Consider the following 17,537-nt stretch of genomic DNA (forward strand, 5'->3'; position numbering starts at 1 on the left):
TGTGCTAATCACTGAAATGCTAGTATCAGTATAGCTTAAGTATCATCACAGGGAATGGAAAGAGGAATGCTTTGAAGATAAGGAAAACCTAGAAAGAAATAGAAATCCAAATCGACTATATAAAACAGTAGTTTTCAAACAACAGAAAGCACAGGATGGTGACAGTTCAGACAGTGAAAGTGAAGTCACTCAGTTGTGTCCGACTCTTTGCGACCCCATGGACTGTAGCCTATCAGGCTCCTCCGTCCATGGGATTTTCTAGGCAAGAGTGCTGGAGTGGATTGCCATTTCCTTCTCCAGGGGATCTTCCCGACCCAGGAATCGAACCCGGGTCTCCCGCATTGCAGGCAGACACTTTACCGTCTGAGCCACCAGGGAAGCCCCTAGATAGTTCAGATAACTGCATTTGAAAAAGCAAGTGATGTCAAAATGCTGAAATGACTTCAAAAATGCAAAATGTGGAGGAATCACACACCCTGATAATAGGATCTACAACAAAACTGCAGTGAATAAGAACTTTAAAAAAGATAAACACAAACGTCAATGAAATAGAGTTTAAAAGTGAATCTACATACATAAGGTAAATTATTTTTTGACAAAGGTGCAAAGGTAATATAATGGAAAAACATAGTCTTTTCGGTAATACTTCTGGAATCACCGCAGATCCATTTGCAGAAAAAATTGTTTTGAATTTTACTTCATATTAAACACAAAAATTAACTCAAAATCAATGGTTTGTACAAATGTAAAACTACAAACTATAAGGCTCTTAGAAGAAAGAATAAGAGAAAGCAATCATGACTTTGAGTTAGGCAAGGAAATCTTAGATAGACCACAAAAAGCACAATCCATGAAAGAAAAAGAAAGATTAGTTAGACTTTTAAATTACACAATTAAACTACAATTTAAACATCAAATGAAAAAAAGTTAATTGCATTTTAAATTTTTTAATTAAAAATTTCTTATCTTTGAGAGAACCTATGAGAAAATCTAAAAATAAGCTACCAACTAGGAAAAATATTTGGAAAATATGTATCTGATTGTGACAGTTTCATATGCTAATTTGACTAGGCTACCTAGTTGGGGCTTCCCAGGTAGCACAGTGGTAAAGAATCCTCCTGCCAATGCAGGAGATGCAAGAAATGAAAGTTCGATCCCTGGATCAGGAATATCCCCTGCAGTAGGAAATGGCAACCTACTCCAGTATTCTTGACTGGAAAATTCCATGGACAGAGGAGCATGGTGGGCTACAGTCCATGGAGTTGCAAAGAGTCAGACATGACTGAGCACACGAGTGTGTGCGCATGCACACACACACACACAAAATACCTAGTTAATTAAATACTTGTCTAGGTGATGCTGTGAAGGTATTTTATAGATGGGAATAACATCTACAATCAGTTGACTTTATGTAAAGGAGGAGAAGGGGATGAAAGAGAATGAGATGGCTGGATGTCATCACGGACTGGATGGACGTGAGTCTGAGTGAACTCTGGGAGATGGTGATGGACAGGGAGGCCTGGCGTGCTGCGATTCATGGGGTCGCAAAGAGTCGGACACGACTGAGCGACTGGACTGAACTGAACTGAACTGAAAGGAGATAATCTCTGATCATCTGGGTGGGCCTCATCCAATCAGTTGAAAGGCTCTAAAAGCAAAACTGAAGTTTCCCAAGAGAACAAACTCTGCCTGTGGAAGAATAAATTTCACTTCCAACTTCGTTGATCTCTTTCAGTATCACATTGGCTAGTCTGGGTCATTCACTTTCCATGTAAACTTTGCAATCAATCTGTCAGTATTTCCAGAATAATGTGCTGGGATTTTGATTGAGACTGCATTAAATCTATAGATTAAGTTGGAAAGACCTGAGATTTTGACAGTATTGCATCTTCCTATCCCTGAACAGGGAATGTCTGTCCATTTATTAAGTTTTTTTAAAATTTTGTTCATCAGTTTTATAGTTTTCCTCATGTAGATATTATCTATATTTTGTTAGACTTATACCTAAGTACTTCATTTTGTGGGAAGCTAGTAGTCCAGAATCCCAGGGATGAGGGAGCCTGGTGGGCTGCCATCTATGGGGTCGCACAGAGTAGGACACAACTGAAGCAACTTAGCAGCAGCAGCAGCAGTAGTGCAAATGGTGGGCTCCCCAGGTGGCGCTAGTGGTAAAGAACCTGCCTGCCAATGCAGGAGACACAAGAGACACAGATTCGATCCCTGGGTAGGGAAGATCCCCTGTAGGAGGGCATGGCAATCCACTCCAGTGTTCTTACCTGGAGAATCCCATGGACAGAGGACAGTCCATGGGGTCGCAAAGAGTTAGACATGACTGAAGCAACTTAACAGCAGCAGCAGTGGTATTTTGTTTTAATGTCACATTTCTTTGTTCATTGCTGGTATATAGAAAAATGACTGACTTTTGTATTTTAACCTTGTTTCCTGCAAACTTACTATTAATTGCTTATTAGTTCCAGGAATTTTTTTGGTTGATTCTTTCAGATTTTCTACATAGATGACCATGTCATCTGTGAGCAAAGATAGTTATAGTTCTCCCATTCCAGCCTTTTTCTGTCTACCCCTTTAACTAGAGCTTCTTAATACAAAGTTGAGAAGGACGGTGAAAGGAGATATCCTTGCTTTGTACCTGATCTTAGTGGGAAAGCTTTGAGTTTCTCACCATTAACCATGATGTTGCCTGTAGGTTTTTTATAGATATTATTTCTCACATTGAGGAAATTCCCCCCTCTCTTCCTAGTTTACTGAGTTTTTATCATGAATCATGAATGGTTGTTGTTGGATTTTGCCAAGTGCTTTTTCTGCAAATATTGATATGATAATGTGATTTAAGCTTGTTGCTGTGGTGAATTCTATTCCTTAATTTTCAAATGTAGTTCCAGCCTTGCATATTGGGTCCATCCGGGGTTTTTAAGTCTCAGCGTTTTCAACACTGAACCTCCAGCAAGTCATCAACTACAGTTCAAGTTTTCCTATCCTGGAAAATTTTTTTGCCATTATTTTGGTTGTGGTTGTATATATTGTACACTTTAAACTGATGAGAGCTTTTGTAAATTTTACTTCAATAAACTTGATTTTGAAAAAAAAAAACTATCTCAGAAATCTGGAGAATGCACAAGTGAAAAGAAAATTTCAGGTTATTCTTAGCTCCATGACCTATCAGTTTGGGTATGATTTATATACACACCAAGATTAACATTTAAAAAATGAAAAATTCCTTCAAACAAATAATCCTTATATGTGTATATATATATATATATATATATATATATAAAATATGTTTCTTCTTGGACATTTGGTTTCACATAGAAATCTAAATACTGAAGCCATCCAATGTCAACAGTTTTAGTATATTAATAGCTATAATTGTACCATGATAATTAAGTTGTTCAATGGCCAAGCTGGGAAACAAAAAAAAAAGGTGAGATGTTTATGTTCCTTTCTGATATTAAAAAAAAATTAAACATGCAATACTGGATTATGCAGAAATGGAAAAACATTTCCATTTCAATCTCTTCAATCACAACATTATTGTAATAATACCATGGTTAACAGTATAGACTTCGGAGTCTAATACCTGGGTTCAGACTCACTTCTGTGGCTTATTAGCTATGTGGCCTAGGGCAAATTCCTTAACTTTTCTATTTATCAGCTTCTTTATCTGAAAAATTGCTATAGTGCTTATCCCATAAGGTTGTCATATTGGCTAAATGAATTAATACTGCAAAACAATTGAAACTGTTTCTATTATACAGTAAGCATCAAACAAATCATGGGTACTATTGTTGCAGGAAGGAGGACCCCTTCCAGGGCCCGAAACTGGGCTCTTGTCTAACACTCGGAAATGAACTGTCCGAGGAGACACATGTGCTGACAGAGCAAGAGATTTTATTGAGAAAGGGCGTGCTGGCAGAGAGCAGCAGGGTAAGGGATTAGTTTCCAGGTTGTCTTTAGCCAGTCTTTCTGACTCAGAGTCCTTCTTGGTGGTGCATTCCTTGTTCAGCCAAGACAGATGCCAGCAAGAAGGATTCTGGGAGGTGGTCAGACATGTGGTGTCTCCTTCTGACGTTTTCTGACTCTTTCGGTTGGTGGTGGCTTATTAGTTCTGTTTTCCTTACCAAGACCTCCTGTCATAAAACAATTCATGCAAATGGTTACTATGGTGCCTGGCCAAGGTGGGTAATTTCAGTCAGTGCACTTCTCCTAACACTATTATTACTTACTATCCTCCACTGTCACTGGACAACTAAAAGTGTAGCCATTCAAAACTCAAGAATAAAAATAAATAGAGATGCAAAGAAATACTGTGATAAAAGTGGCTGTGACAGAAACAAAATCTACTACTTTAAGGCAAGTTATTATATCTCTTCAGCTCTTAATGTTCTGCATATTTCAACTTTCTTTCTGGTATAGAAATATTTACATTTTAATATATATTTTTAGATTTTTTTGATGTGGACTCTTTTAAAGGTCTGTACTGAATTTGTCACAATATTGCTTCCATTTTATGTTTTGATTTTTTGGCCCTGAAGCATGTGGGATCTTTGCTCCCTGATCAGGGATCGAACCTGCACCCCCTGCACTGAAACGCAAAGCCTTAACCAGTGGACCACCAGGGAAGTCCCCTACATTTTAATATTCTTTACTGTCATATACTTTTAAAGTTTCTTTTAAAGTATCTCCTAGAGACTTGGATATATCAGGATACAATTTTCATAAGTGGGACAATTCTGCCTCATTAGTTTGAATTAGAATGAAATATATTTGGATCAAGGTAAAGGCTTGAAAATCATCTACTAAACTTCTGTAACTACTAAGTTCTTCTTCAAGAAGACAGACTCCTATACACAATAAATTTCTAGCTTGCACTCAAAAAGTTCAAGAAAACTACGTTGGCATAAAAAAACAACAGTTTTTAGAATTGTCTTAAAATCATTTCATCTTAGCAAAAGAGAAAGATATAAATGAATTGAAATTGTTCTTTATATTTTAAATTTTGGGAACAATAAACACTTCCTGGTGATAACAGTTCTGCTATGCTGCATATTAAAGTGCTCTGGAAATTGAAAAAAAATCACTTCTAAAAATGATAACAGATTGGATTCTGGGATATAACTTTGAATTACAGGGATTAGTTATTTCATGTCATCACTATAACTTAATGATATTTTGAAACTATTCTGTTTCCACAGTATCTCACAAGTACTAATATATAAAAGATTATTTTGCCCCCACTCACACAGAAAGTTATAAATAGGATGACAGAAGTGAAGAAACGAGAACAAACGCACAAATTCTTACAAAAAAATTGAGAAGCAAAAATATTTGTAGTCAGTCTATCAGTTTGCATTTGTATAATTAAAGATTTTATTGCCATAGATTAGGACATCATTTGGATATATATATATAGATAGATATATAGATATAGATATATACGTTTGGATATGTGTATGTATATGTATATATATGTGTGTGTATATATGTATATATATGTGTGTGTATATACACAAGCATTATACATTACATACATTATATATGTGTGTGTGTGTGTGTGTGTTCTCAACCATCCTTCAGAATCTCAAGACCATACTGATATGATGAATTTCATTCATATTGATCAGTGAATTTCACAGACATAGAAGTCACAAGAATGGAAAGGGGTTTTGGCATTTAGTTTCAATCCTCTTAAATTCAACTTCTTCTTCATTCTTATTGACTCTTATTTTTGTAACGGCTGGCAATCTTAAGTGATTTTGTGACCTTTCACTTAGAATATATCTGTTCTCCATCTTCAGGTTTAGATAATCTAATGTTTAAATGATATAAAATATAAACCAGAAAGTTCCTATTCCATTTGATCACTGAATCCAAAGGAAATAAGTACTAGTGACATCATATAGCACACTACATTTAACTTGTGCAAGGCTTATTTTTTCAGAGGCTCATGTATTCACAATATAGCTTAGAAATATGAAAGTATTTTTAAAGCTTCTGAGCATTTGAAATCAATGTCATACATTTCAATATCCTAACATAAAGAAAATCCTCTCAGGCTATCACACATAACTTACTTTTTTTTTTTTCTTTAAATATTTTTCTATAATATTTGGTTTTCAGATTACTTTAGTTAGTAAGATTAGAAAAGCATGGAGCTAAAGCTCAAATATCAGCACGCTGATGACTGTCAGAAATAATAACTGCTAAACTGAAAGTGCATTAGAGATCAGAAAACAATTTTAATATTTTGAGAAAAAAACATTATAGCAGGGCAATATGGGTAAATTTCAGGTGGGGATAATGAGTCACGTGTATTTCATCTATCCCCCTGCCTCCGACCTCCTCAGATTATAGCTGCTTTTTTGCAATGCTTTTCACAATAGTGAAATAATTGATGTGCCTGTTTATAACCATCATTTTTTATAAACAGTTCATAAGTAATTTTGCTATAATTTTTAAGTCAACATAGTACTGTTAAAATGTCTCTTTGAAAGATTTTTTTTTTAATCTGAGACTTTGGTAATTAAAGGTAAATTTGAGTTACCTAGACAATTCCCTTGGCCTAGAGTGGAAACACTCCCTTCCTTGTGGGCTCAATATTATAGAGTTTTTCATGTTTCTTGCTTATTGCTGAGAAATTATGTATATGATAACATCATTACCTGTATTAGATACAGTGCACTAAAGGAGTATTTGAGGAAATAGCACCATAGCTGGAAGCAATGTTAGCAGTTTAAAAATACTTTAATCCTCATAACTTTGTCTTCCACACAAAGCAAACAAAAATATCAAAGCCTTTAAAAATTGCTCCTTTGTGTGTTTGCCAAATGGCATGTTGTTTGTGTCCTTTGTTCTTTGATGTCAATGATGCTATAGAATCATTTGATGATATTTTGATGCTGTCCAGTCCAACTCTCTCATTAGATAAATGAAGGAAAAGATCCAGGGAACTCAGGATATGTTTCTATACTCTTATCAACACTGGATGAAGCGCACATTTAAATTTCTTAATTTCTAGCTTTTTCTTTTTTTTTTTTATTTTACTATGACTCTAAGTAAAAGTAGAGCCTTTAAAGAGATACATCCAGTTGATATGGGTCCACAGGGCTGACATACCCTAGAAACAGCTTCTTTGCTTCCCCTGGGATAAAAGCTTTCTCCCTTTGATCTGAATTAAGTCTTTTAAACTTGCTCCAGCCTGGACTGCACTTCTTGGTTTTACTCAGTTCAAAGCTGCATACCTTAAGCTACATTACTGGCCAGAGTTCTCTGACTTACCACTTACATTAGTCTTAGATAGCCTTGTTTTGGCCACAGAAAGGGGATCAGACTGACCTGCTTGCCTTTACATGTAATGCCTTGCTCTCCTTGAACTGGCTGGAATCACCTTCTTTGGGGGCAAACCCTATCAGCTAGTCCTATGATCATATCCTGTTGCCAAGCCTTCAGTTTTGATCCAGTTATCTTTAAAACTCCAGCTTTCTGATGGTCCATCGACCTTTTCAGATTCTTTCTTTTGTTTCATATTAGGTGGCAAGGTGGCACACTGTTGCTGTTGTTTAGTCACTAAGTCACGTCCGACTCTTTGTAACCCCATGGACTGTAGCACACAAGGCTACTCTGTCCATGGGATTCTCCAGGCAAGAATACTGGAGTGGGTTGCCATTCTCTTCTCCAGGGTATCTTCCTGACCCAGGGATAGAACCCTCATCTCTTGTGTCTCCTGTATTGGTAAGCAGATTCTTTATCACTGTACTACCTAGGAAGCCCAAGGTGGCACATAGGAGCCTCCAAATCACCCACATATTAAAAAGTAAGCCATGTCAGCAATTATGAAGAAAAACAAAGGAATTTGTGCTCTATGTTGATGAAGAATTGGGTTGCACAAATGTATGCATTTGTCAAAATTTAGTAAGTGTCCACTTAAAATTTGTGCGCTTCATTTTGCATGACTATTACCACCAAATAAATATGGATATTTATGTTGAAATATTTAAGGAAGAAATGTACAGAACTCTGCAATGCATTAACGGAAAAAAAAGGGGGCTGATGGTTGGAAAAATTAATGCATAGATGATAAATAAATGTAGACAAATGTTCATGATATACCCATGGAAGAGGTATGCAGGTATTTAGAAAAATCTTTTCAATTTTAGGGGCTGCCTAGGTGGTGTTGGTGGTAAAAGACACACCTGCCAATGCAGGAAACATAAGAGATGCAGGTTTGGTCCCTGGGTCTGGAAGATCCCCTGGAGGAGGGCATGGCAACCCACTCCAGTATGCTTGCCTAGAAAATCCCATGGACAGAGGAGCCTGGCAGGCTACAGTTCATAGGGTCATAAAAGAGTCAGACATAACTGAAGCAACTTAACAGAGCATGCTTTCAATTTTGCCCTAAATTTGAAAATTTTCATAATAAAATGTTAAGGGGCTGCTTTGCCATAGAGAGCGAGTATATTATCCAAGGATTGGTTTTTAATTGAATAATTTTTACATATAATATTATGTATATTGAACATATACACGTTACTTTGATTAACACTTATATGTTGTATTATGGTTGTCACTGCAGTGATATTTGTCACATTGCCTAATTATAATACAATACCGTCATCCACAGGGACTTTTAATTTAGGATAACTGTACCCTAAGGAGATCACAGCTAGAATTCATGGGGTCTGTATACTTGGATTAGAAAAAAATCCTACATCTTTATTTTCACAAATATCCAACTGAAATTTGGCATTTTCTTTGGTTATGAATTTAGGCAACATCCTACAGTAGCTTCAACAGTACCTACGAGTTTTTCACCAAGAGATTTAATTTTTATATTATATTAAAATTATTTCACCTAACTAGAATTATTGTTTATACCCATCATGATTCTGAAATTACAGAGCTATTCACATCCTCTACTTGTTCTTATTATACTGTCTTAATGAAAGCAAATATATTACAATGTCACAATATGCTTCCAATCATTTTGATAACAGTAGTTTAAAATACAACTTATTTCCTTGGTAATCCCATGTATTATATTTATGTATTTAAAAACATTATTTTGAGAAGGAGTCCACTGGCACCAGACTGTCTCCGTGACACAAAATAAGTTTAAGATCCTCTGACATCTTCCATTACACTCTGCTGTCCCTTCCAAGATGTAGCATATATGGCACCATATAGGATGGAGGGCCTGTATGGAAGTTTGGCAACATCCCTCAGTCTCGGCCTGGAAACAATGATCCCAAGGGCATATTACCTTAGTTTTCAAACTCAAGTTGTAGAACTAATCAAAGATCTTTTCACTTTATCACTGATCTCTCTCCCCTCTCCATGCAGTACTTGAGGGACAAATTTTATTGAAAAAAAAAAATTCTCAAAAAAAAAAAACTCATTTATCTGAAGTCAGATTTAACTAGGTATCTATCTTATGTTTTACCTGTCTACCTTGGTCATGGGATCAGGAAGTATTCCCATGGATATTTAAGACAAAATATACAAACCCCTTCCAGTGACATATAAGTAGGACTAGAGGGGGTGGTTTGAATCTGGCAATTGAAATTCAGGAACTCCACCCAGCTGGGTGCTGGTTAGCACTGGTCTCTATTTCCTTAAATTCACAGTCACTCTGTCATTGGATCTGCTATGGATTGATTTTTTTGGACCTTACTCATTGCATTATGATAAAGCTTTACTGTTGCTCAGTTCTTTATAATTATTCTCTCATTTAAACTTCACAAAATCTGGGAGAGTGTTCATGTTTCCCCCAAGTTAGAAAGGTCAATCAACTTGCCCTAATTTACACAACTATTCATTGTCAGAGATAAGGACTTAACCAAAATCTATCTGGCTCATGCTTTCCCACATACTATGATGTCTCTTATGTTAAGTCAGAAAATGTCAGAAGCAGAGCACATTATGCTAGGTGCATTACAGAATTTCACATTTTAATGGAGTGAAATAATAGGGCAAAGTTTAAGAATATTTACAAATGTGTAGTCCCGCTGAAACTTAAAAATATTTTAAATAAAATTGTCTCTTTTGTTTAAACATCAAAACAAACTGTATTGACAAAGCAACATTTTTTTCCTAGCATCAGAAAATGCTGAGAGATGTGATAAAAATCAACAAAGATAAAAATGTGTACCACTTTGTTTTTAAATTAAGTGTGATTAAAACATCAAAAATCCCAACATAACAGTGGATAGAAAATCCTGATATTTGGCATGCAAAATAATGGCAAAACAGAAAGCAGTGATTACAACTTGAAAAAAGCAAATAATACACAGAAAGCAAGTAAATGTAGATTACGGTATTTAACCAATGAAAAACATAGCTGAATAGTTGCACATGCAATGTCTTCCTTGTACATTAGAAAATATAAATATGAGTTCTGTCTTCTCTTATGTATGTCTCTGATGAAAACCAAAACTGTTGGTGACCTTAAAGGGGTGAGAGAATATAAAAACAAAGTATAATTGTGCTTGCCAAGTAGAAGAATTACTTTGCACTTTTAGTTGTATCATGCTATTATAGTAAACACTCTACCTTTATTTTATAAAGGAAAACATCTCTAGAGACTAATGGAGTTTTTCAAAAAAGAACTTTGCAATTCTCAACAAATACCAAGGGAGTATCCTTATGGTGCACAACATGACTGCTTTTGTAAAGATCAGCTATTGACTGAAAGGTGTGTGTGATTAAAGGTATGTGCATGTATGTATGTGTGTGAATTAAATCATATTTTAAGCAAATCAGTGGAGACCTTTTTAAGAACCACGTATTATATTTGTTCAAAAGTATATTGCTGTTTTACATGGATGGACCTAGGGATTGTTAGACTGAGAGAAGTAAGTCAGACAGAGAAGGAGAAATATCATATGACATCCTTTATATGCAGGATCTAAAAAGAAATGACACAAATGAACTTATTTACAAAACAGAAGCAGGCTCACAGACTTAGAGAATGAACTTATGGTTGCCAGAGGGGATGGATCAGGGAGAGGGATAGTTAGGGAGTCTGGGATGGTCATGTACACATTGCTATACTTGAAATGGATAACCAACAAAGAAATACTGTATAGTCCTGGGAACTCTACTCAGTGTTATGTGGCAGCCTGGATGCAGGGGAGTTTGGAGGAGAATGCTGCTGCTGCTGCTGCTAAGTCGCTTCAGTCGTGTCCAACTCTGTGCGACCCCATAGACGGCAGCCCACCAGGCTCCCCCGTCCCTGGGATTCTCCAGGCAAGAACACTGGAGTGGGTTGCCATTTCCTTCTCCAATGCATGAAAGTAAAAAGTGAAAGTGAAGTCGCTCAGTCATGTCCGACTCTTCAAGACCCCATGGACTGCAGCCCACATACATGTAAATATATAGCTGAGTCCCTAAGCTGTCCACCTGAAACCATCACAACATTGTTAACTGATTATACCTTAATATAAAATAAAAAGTTTAAAGAAGGCATATTGCTGCCTTATAACATGAATAAGCACCTAATAAGAATCTACAGAGTTGGGATTTTAAAAATTCCCTTTTAAAGTGCTAGGTAACTCTTTACATCAACACAAAGATTCATAGTATTGTTTTCCTTTTTGCTAATTAATCTATATTTTGTGTGTAACATACATTTTAATGTGTCCATATTCATCATTATATAACAAAAGATTAGAATAAAACCATTAAGGCAGTTAATGGGATGGGGCAATCTATATTTATATATTACAACTATATAATATATATTACAACTAAATGATATTATCATTGTAGTCATATAGCATTTGCTATAGAGGTGTGAATAAACAACCAGATGGCCTGATTTTTTTTAATGTATAGCACACCCTCCTCCAATTCATAGCAGTTGTTTCTGTATTCATTTTGCTAAGTTGACTCTGGATATGCCAAGTATTTTCTTAGGTGCTAGATACGGACAAAGCCAAAGATTTTAAATGAAAAAAAGGCAATTCGCCAACTTATTGATTTTTCTCCATGACATCAAATAATGCATTTTACCTACATCATGTTCTATGAAATGACTCCTCAGGATATTCTTCCTTTGCTTCTGACACCTCTGACTGGGTGTACACCTCTTCCCCAAAATACTACCATCCCAACAACTGGCCTGGGTGAGACATGAGAGAGAGAGCCTGAAAAATCGTAGGTAGTTTATGTAATACAGCCCTTATCCACTGGACTCTTGTGAATGCTGATTGATACACCTGGTTCTTTGCTTGTGTATTCTGTGACTTGGACTCTGAAATTTTAAATTATAGATTAGTAGAAAAATTCTCAACCTTGATTCTCAATGTTACACATTGGAATCACAAGAAACACATCTGCTGGAGTTGTCCCCTGACATATAAAAGAGAAAATCAAGGTATGGGGCCCTGTATAAAGCTTTACAGATGTCCTCTGTGTGTGCTTATGACAGAAAGATGGCTCTAGAGTTGTACATTTTTGTTGTTCCCTTTCCTCTCTGCTGATACCTGGCCTTGAGATACAGATGCTATGTCACATATCGCTGAGTTTAGATGGGCATACTATTTACTTGTTTGGACCTTGTTAAATTATTTAGTTAATTTATTTTGGTTTTAGAGTCTGTTTTCTTTCCATGGCCCACATCTGTTTGTTGTTCTCCCAATGCCTAGTTTCCATGTCCAAAAAAATCAGCTTTCATTCTGCAGGTTTTTTGTTGCATCACAAAATAAAATAATCCCCCGCATGTTCTATCATCTCGAAAGCAGGAAAACAAACAAACAAAAGCTTGATATTTGTATTGAGAGTTTGTTATTATTTTAATTATTTATAATTAAGCATTCTATAAATATGCAAGAGTCTCAGAGACAGTAGCTTAAAAATCAAATTCTAGCTATCAATCCTTATAGCCAGTGGGCATGGAAATGCTGCTAAGTAATCCTAGGTATCATTTAAGCATATGAAGGATTTTAGAGATAGTTTCAGGTCGAAGTTTTGAGTCAGAATGCTTGAGGCTGGCAAAGGAACTGCTATGCTATTCAGGTGTGACCCTAACACCTTTAAATCCCAAGGCCTGGCTCACATTATTGAATCATTGTTCCAAAGGCATAAAGGCATTCAATATTAAAAGCATTAATATTTTATTTTTTGCCTCCCAGCTAAAACATTTCTCCTACCACTGTGCATCATAAAGTCATGCAGAAAAAGGGTGGACAGGTGTAGGCATATTATTTGGTTCACTTATTCCTAGTTAATTACCTTTATGGTTCAAATACCAAGTGATAATAGGAAAGCATGATAAATAGCTCTCCATTAAAATGCTTAGATAAAAAATGACTTGCTTTCTGCCAGCCAATTCTCAGCAAATTATTTACCTCCATAGCATGTTGTTCAAAACAAGACATAGATATTTTCTCCCTTATCCAAGAGATATGTGATAATGCCCCAAGCTAGTTAAGATATGCCACTAAAATATTTGCTACAATAAGCACTTTAACATGTAATTTACTTTTATTTGTTCCTTCATTTAAGAAAATAATTTTTTAAAAAGAAAATAAATTTAGGATTAAATTTCTACAGATGTTTTACTTTAAATTCATGTATTATAAAAGGACAGAAAACATGTCTGAAGGGTAATATTTATTAATATTGCTAAAAATGCTATTTTTGCTGTGCAGATATATTTTTTGAAATTTTATAATGGTTTCCATGTGATTAGAATTAAGGTTAATCACTGCATGTGTAAATATCCATGTCCTAATCCCCAGAATCTGTCATGTTACAAGAGAGAAGGGAATTAAGACTGTTCATCAGCTGACCAGAAGATAGGAAGATTAGCCTGTATTTTCCAGGTGGGCCCAATGGTGTCACAAAGGTCTTGTGTGTGTGTATGTGTGTGTATGTTAGTTACTCAGTCGTGTCTGACACTTTGCGACCCCATGGACTGTAGCCTGCCAGGCTCCTCTGTCCATGGCATTCTCCAGGCAAGAATACTGGAGAGGGTTGCCATTCCCTTCTCCAGGTATCTTCCTGAACCAGGGATCAAACCAGGTCTCCTGCACTGCAGGCAGATTCTTTGCCGTCTGAGCCACCAGGAAAGCCCCACAAAGGTCTTAGAAGTGAAATTGGAAGACAGGAGAGTAGAGCTAGAGGGAAACATTAGGAATCAGAGAGATGTGACACACTTGCCTTGGAAAATACAGGAAAGGAAACAGAGGCCAAGAAATATGGATTGTCTCTAAAAGCTGAAAAAGGGAAAGAAATATATTTTCTACTTGAGTCTCCAGAAGGAACATGGCCTTGCTAAAAACCTTGATTTTTAGCCCAATGAAACTTGTGCCACACTTGATTACAGAACTGTAAGATTACATATTTCTGTTTTTTTTTAAACTGAAAAGTTTGTAGTAATTTTTTAAAGAATGCAGGTATATTATTCTTTTAAAAGATATCATTTTCCTTTCTCCTAGCCACTGAGTTGGAAATATAGTCATACCTCAGAGATACTGTGAGTTTGGTTCCAGGGTATCACAATAAAGCAAATATTGCAATAAAGCAAGTCACACGAATTTTTTGGTTTCCCAGTGCATGTTCATAATAAACATGTTTACACTATCGTGAGGCCTATTTAGTTTGCAATAGCATTATGTCTAAAATATATATATATATATATATATATATATATATACCTTAATCTTAAGATGCTTTATTGCTAAACAATTCTAATCATCACCTGAGCCTTAAGTAAGTCATATTTTTTGCAGTAGTAACATCAAAAGATCACTGATCACAGCTTGCCATGAGAAATAAAATAATAATTAAAAAGTTTTAAATAATGAGAGAATTACCAAAATATGACACAGAGACACAAAGTGAGCAAATGCTGTTGGGAAAATGTCGCTGATACGTTTGCTTAACACAGAGTGTCACAAAGCTTCAATGTGTAAAATATGCAGTGTCTATGAAGCATAGTAAAGCAAAGCACAATTAAACAAGATACGCCTGAATGTCCAAGGTGTACAAAGGACAAAATTTCATCCTTATATGAGTGATAGTTACTAGAACAGGGGATAGGTCTTTGAGATGAGCAATAAGCTACATTCTATATGTGTGTGCTCAGTCATGTCCGACTCTTTGTGACCCTATGAACTGTAGCACACTAGGCTCCTCTGTCCATGGGACTTCTCAGGCAAGAATACTGGAGGGGGCTGACATTTCCTTCTCTAGGAGATCTTCTTCCAAGGTCAAACCCACGTCTCCTGCATTGTCAGGCGGATTCTTTACCACTGCACCACCTGGAAGGTCCTTACTTATATTCTACAAATGTTTTTACAAATGCATCAAAGAATTCACTTCTGTGTAACATAGAAACATTCTCAAGAAACCATTGCTCCCATTTTATGGGCCAAAGAACTAAACAGACATTGCTCCAAAGAAGACATACAGATGGCTAACAAACACATGAAAAGATGCTCAACATCACTCATTATCAGAGAAATGCAAATCAAAACCACAATGAGGTACCATTTCATGCCGGTCAAAATGGCTGCTGTCAAAAAGTCTACAAACAATAAATGCTGGAGAGCGTGTGGAGAAAAGAACCTCTTACACTGTTGGTGGGAATGCAAACTAGTACAGCCACTATGGAGAACAGTGTGGAGATTCCTTAAAAAAAATGGAAATAGAACTGCCATATGACCCAGCAATCCCACTGCTGAGCATACACACCGAGGAAACCAGAACTGAAAGAGACACGTGTACCCCAATGTTCATCGCAGCATCGTTTAAAATAGCCAAGACATGGAAGCAACCTAGATGTCTATCAGCAGATGAATGGATAAGAAAGCTGTGGTACATATACACAATGGAATATTACTTGGCCATTAAAAAGAATATATTTGAATCAGTTCTAATGAGGTGGATGAAACTGGAGCCTATTATACAGAGTGAAATAAGTCAGAAAGAAAAATACCAATACAGTATATTAACACATGTATATGGAATTTAGAAAGATGGTAATGATGACCCTACATACAAGATAGCAAAAGAGACACAGATATAAAGAACAGACTTTTGGACTCTGTGGGAGAAGGCGAGGGTGGGATGATTTGGGAGAATAGCAATGAAACATGTATATTATCATATGTGAAATAGATCGCCAGTCCAGGTTTGATGCATGAGACAGGGTGCTCAGGGCTGGTGCACTGGGATGACCCTGAGGGATGGGATGGGGTTCAGGATGGGGAACACATGTGCACCCATGGCTAATTCATGTCAATGCATGGCAAAAACCACCACAATATTGTAAAGTAATTAGCCTCCAATTAAAATAAATAAACTAATTTAATAAGAAAAGAAACCATTGCTCCTTTTTTAACAGTGCAAGCAAGCTGAAGAAATTAGACATACATAATTCTTAAGCCTGCAAGAGAACTGAAGATGCAAATAAATCCAAATAGACTAAATTCCAGAAAGCTCTTAGGAGGGAAGATGTGTAATGGTACACATCTGCTTTTATCTTGATGAGCAGTAAGATGAGACGGTATCAGCCATAGATGGAGTTAAGGAAAAACTAGCCAGATTTTAAACAAACTTTTCATGGGGGTGAGTGGGATGAAGAATGGATGAGAATCGTGCAGTGCTCCAGCTGTAGAGTGAGCCTGCCCTGATCTGCCAACCCTTTCCTACAAACATCCTGAGTGCACAGGAGTAGTACAATTGAAGTCCCAGTATCAAACTGAACTGGCAAAATCTGTGCATATTTATTGCATATCAATTTTACCTCAATTTGAAAAAAAAAAAAAGCCTTGCAAAAAATAAACAGAAATAGAAGGACTCTTGGGCTGATGTAAAGTTGAACTATGGGGTCCTAGAAACTGGACAGAAGGGCATAAAATAGAATTGTTCATTCTTTTTGGCAAATCTCCACTGGTGTTTTATAATTGTATTAGAATTTATTGGTGACTTAGTATAGCATGTTTATAAGTGCGTCAGTCCCATGTTAATATGGATGACTTTTAGAGATTTCTTTTTTTAACTAACTTTTTTGAGGTATGATTGACATACAGAAAGCTGTACATATTTAGTAAATGCAACGTAATAAACCTGAAGTATACATGTGTTCCCTGGTGGCTCAGATGGTAAAGCATCTGTCTACAATGCAGGAGACCCAGGTTCGATCCCTGGGTTGGGAAGATCCCCTGGAGAAGGAAATGGCAATCCACTCCAGTACTATTGCCTGGAAAATCCCATGGACAGAGGAGCCTGGTAGGCTACAGTCCATGGGGTTGCAAAGAGTCGGACACGACTGAGCAACTTCACTTTCACTTTTATACATGTGTGAAACCATCACTGCAATTTGTGCTGTAAATATATCTATCACAACTACAAAAGTTTCTTCCTGCCCTCTTTATTTATTATTTTTGTGTGATTAGAAACACTTAAGTGTAACTTCAAATCAAGAAAAGCCAAAAGCAATCACAAAACCCATTTGTCTCTGCAATAAATAATATTGTTGGCATTCCACAGGTTAAATATAAAGACAATTTTAACTG

The 17,537-nt window shown here is 36.3% G+C and overlaps 1 non-coding gene across 1 annotated transcript; it reads left to right on the top strand.

The window, feature by feature from the left end:
* Window positions 1-17,105: 17,105 nt before the first annotated feature.
* TRNAC-ACA (transfer RNA cysteine (anticodon ACA)) lies at window positions 17,106-17,177 on the top strand. Its single transcript has one exon. It is a non-coding gene; the product is annotated as a tRNA-Cys (tRNA).
* Window positions 17,178-17,537: the final 360 nt, after the last annotated feature.

The sequence above is a fragment of the Ovis canadensis genome, chromosome X (genome assembly GCF_042477335.2).
Source record: "Ovis canadensis isolate MfBH-ARS-UI-01 breed Bighorn chromosome X, ARS-UI_OviCan_v2, whole genome shotgun sequence".
Lineage (NCBI taxonomy): Eukaryota > Metazoa > Chordata > Mammalia > Artiodactyla > Bovidae > Ovis > Ovis canadensis.